The following is a 3788-nucleotide window of genomic DNA, read 5'->3' on the forward strand; positions in this document are numbered from 1 at the left end:
GTTCCAAAGAAGAAAGAAAAAAGATTAAATTCCCCTTTTAAACACACAATTGTAACGTTTGAATATGCCAGTTCATAAAACTGCACATGTAGTTCTAACTTTGGCCTAAACATTTCATTTTGAGGAGGGAAAAGATGCAATCCTGCCACGAAACCTCCGAATTGCCAAAAACAATTGTTTACATAGGGCAGTGTGTTTTCAGGATATCACATATGTGCTGCCTGCCCAGACCCTAGTCCGCTGGTGAAGCAAAGTGAAGCTTAGTAAAACTAAGTGCAGAAAACCAGGGACGTCTCATAAAGGGAGAAAAAGGAGAAGTAAAGAATGTTGAATCTCACCTGCCTGTGCTGACATAACCTGCTGTGTAACTCACCTCCTCAACACAAAATACTATTTCCCCTGGACTATAAATAGCTTTACTGAATTTTGTCTCAATAGTTATTATATTTCCAAAAGGAATTCTTAATGTTGGCAGAAAAAAATCAAAAGTGGATTTTTAAAGAGTATATTTAATCTTTCCTAATTCTTGTTGCTTTGGTAGGTAATTTGGTTTTTAAGAGTGACAGACTGGCCATGGATTTTCATGCTGCCTACATATAATTTCAACAAGACAACCTTGCTGGGTTCTCCCCTCCATTTCTGATTACAAAATGTAATCTCTAAAGAATATTCTTTCTCTTGGAGGGAAAAATTAAAAAGCTGCTTGATTTCCTGAGCTATCGCAATTATCTGCGTAGAAATGGCTTATAAAATTTAAATGGGGGGGGAAGTAATAGCAATAAAATGGGGAAGGAATAAATGTGGAAGTGTTTTCATACAACTATATTCCAAGGTCTGCAATCTAAGTGAAAAAATGGGACCACCCTCCTCACTGTCCATGATCAACCTGTATGTATTTCCAAGTTCCAGTGGGTACCCTTTTAATATGATAGAAATAAATGTTCGACTTGGGTTGATATATTTAAAACTAAAAGAAATCTTTGCACTCCCTTTCCACACTTTTTATCTTAAGGAATTCTATTCTTGTTCCTCAGTACCTGTTCTACTGTGGTAATTGTAAAAAAAGGGGGGGGGGCATGGAGGAGGGATTGGGAGCACATGGTCTTTTGTTTAAAGATCACTATGCCTATGCTTACATGAAGTGAAACGTTCATACTTGGAAATTCAATAAGCATGTTGTTAGTCTAACTCTTAAACCCTGAGTGCATCAAGAAAGAACTAAATCAGTTTTGAGAACTGGATTAGTGCCTTCCCATGTTGGCTCTCTGTGCTAGGAAAACAAGAGAGACCAACAGATGGGCTTGTTTTATTTGTTTGGTCATTTTCTTCATTTTTGTTTCAAAATATTATTGAGAATGGTCAGAAGAGTTGAAATAAGGTAACAGCCATTTCAAAAACAAAAATTTGTTGAACAAAACTGAAAGACCATTATTTTTCCCTTGGAGGAAAAAAATGTGTAACATTTTAAAACTTAAGTTAACATAAAATTATGGCATTACATATTTTAGCATAAAAAATGTATTTTTTTATTTTCATCATCTGTTTCTCTAACAGTTCACTGCTATTTAGCAAGTGGGATTTTATACATGCTGATCTGACCATAAAACTCAAATGGCCCATACAAATGATCAAATTTCAAGCATATAATCAAGAAAATAATTTGTAAATTTTATTTGGTCTGTAATTCCCATTTGAAAATTGAAACCACATTCAGTAGGATCTTTAACTCCTCTATTCAAATATATAAGCTTTCTTAGAAGCTTAAATAGTAGCCTCTGATGGATCACCGCTAGATAATGGTAGATAATTTGTTAAAGAAGCATTGAAGGATTCTTAATGTCCTATTCATTTTAGGTAAGAGTAAAATCTAATACTTCCTAGGTGAATGCTAATTTTAATACACAATTCTATTTAACCATGGCTTATTTTTTTAATTTTAAGTAACCATCATTTCAAAGCCAAGGTAAAATATAAAATAACAGATGATAAGTAAAAAGTATACCTTGAAATGTCTTATTTTATTTATCACAATTAATGCTATGCTTTAACTTAAAACATTTTTAGTTCCCTTGAATTTTCATGCTAATATTTTAAATTAGCAAATTTAACACTCATGGGAGAACCAATGCCATATGGAAACTAACTGATTAGGCTCTTGTGGATGGTAGAAACATCTGCCTGGAGAATCCAAGAAAATCAATTGAAAACTTGAGAGTTTACTTCAGATATATATAGTCAATATACAAAAACTGATTGGCTTTTGTGTGTACCACAATAACTGATTAGAAATGTCAGGGGGGAAAATGGCCTAATTCATAATTACAACAAACCTACAAAATAGCTGGAAATAAACTAAGCATAAACATTTTCAATACTTATGTCAAAAAAAAAACTGTATGTAAAACAAAATTATTGAAGCTATAAAAAAGATCTAAATAAATGCAGAAAAATAATCCCTTTCTGTTGACCAGTTCAAATTTATAAAGTTATCAATTTTCTCTAAATTAATCTAGAAACTCAATGTAATCCCAATAACATGTCAGTAGGATTTTTATAAAACTAAGCAAAATCATTCTCAAATTCATCTAGAAGAAACAGCATCTAATTAGCTAAAAAAAAAATGAAATAATAATTAGGAGGGAGTTTCTATATCATATATCAAAATGTACTGCAAGTTATACCACTTTAAAAAAGGGATAATGGTACTAAAATGGACAAATAGAACAATACAGTCAAAACCAGGTAGGTATATATATATACTAGAGCAATGGTTCTCAACCTTGGCTGCACATTAGAATCAACTGGGAATCTTTTTAAAATCCTGATTTCTGGGCTTCATCCTCCAGAAATTCTGTTTCTTTGTTATGGGGTGGGGCCACAACATTAGTAACAAAGAAACCACTATACTAGAGGTTGCACCTGTGGAAAGGGCCTTCAGCTGAGAGAGGAAGGAGTTCCAGAGACCTTTGGCAAAGCTTCTCCTGCATCTCTGTTCCACAGTCAGTGGGCCCCAAGTTCTCTGCCCCAAGTGCCAATTGTATATTTTATGTCAAATCAGTGAAGAGCAAATTAGTGATGTAATAATTGACTATCCATTTGGATAAAAACAAAGTTAGATCTATTTCAACTTCATATCCTATATAATAAAAGGCTAATATGCATATCGACCAAACAGCAGAACAACCACTCGCTATGACACACACTGACCAACAGGGGGAAGATGCTCAATTCAGGAGCTGCTCCTTGGTGGTCAGTGTGCTCCCACAGGGGGAGTGCCACTCAGCCAGAAGCCGGGCTCTGGTGAGCACAGTGGTGGTGGCAGGAGCCTCTCCCGCCTCCACGGCAGCACTAAGGATGTCCAACTGAGCGGGCCTAAGCCATCAGTTGGACATCTCCCAAGGGCTCCTGGACTGTGAGAGGGCACAGGCTAGGCTGAGGGACCCCCCCGCCCCCCACCACGACTGCATGAATTTTGTGCACTAGGTCTCTAGTGTAAGTATAAATAATAGATGGACTAAAGTGCTAAATGTAAAATATCAAAATGATAAAAAAAATTAGAAAAAATACTGTTGAATATATTTATAATCACTGAGATGAGATGTTTCTAAATAAGATACAGTATGTATACATCATAAAGGAAAAATTGGATAGTTTTTATTACATAAAATATTAAAACTTTTATTTGATGAAAGATGCCATAAATAACTTTTGAAAACAAATGCAGTCTGATACAATATATTTGCAACATAAAAAGCTGGCAAAGGATTAATCTATAAAAGTAACAATAA

Source organism: Myotis yumanensis, unplaced genomic scaffold (genome assembly GCF_028538775.1).
Source record: "Myotis yumanensis isolate MYYU_CA2020_CCGP unplaced genomic scaffold, mMyoYum1.0.hap1 SCAF_3, whole genome shotgun sequence".
Taxonomy (NCBI): domain Eukaryota; kingdom Metazoa; phylum Chordata; class Mammalia; order Chiroptera; family Vespertilionidae; genus Myotis; species Myotis yumanensis.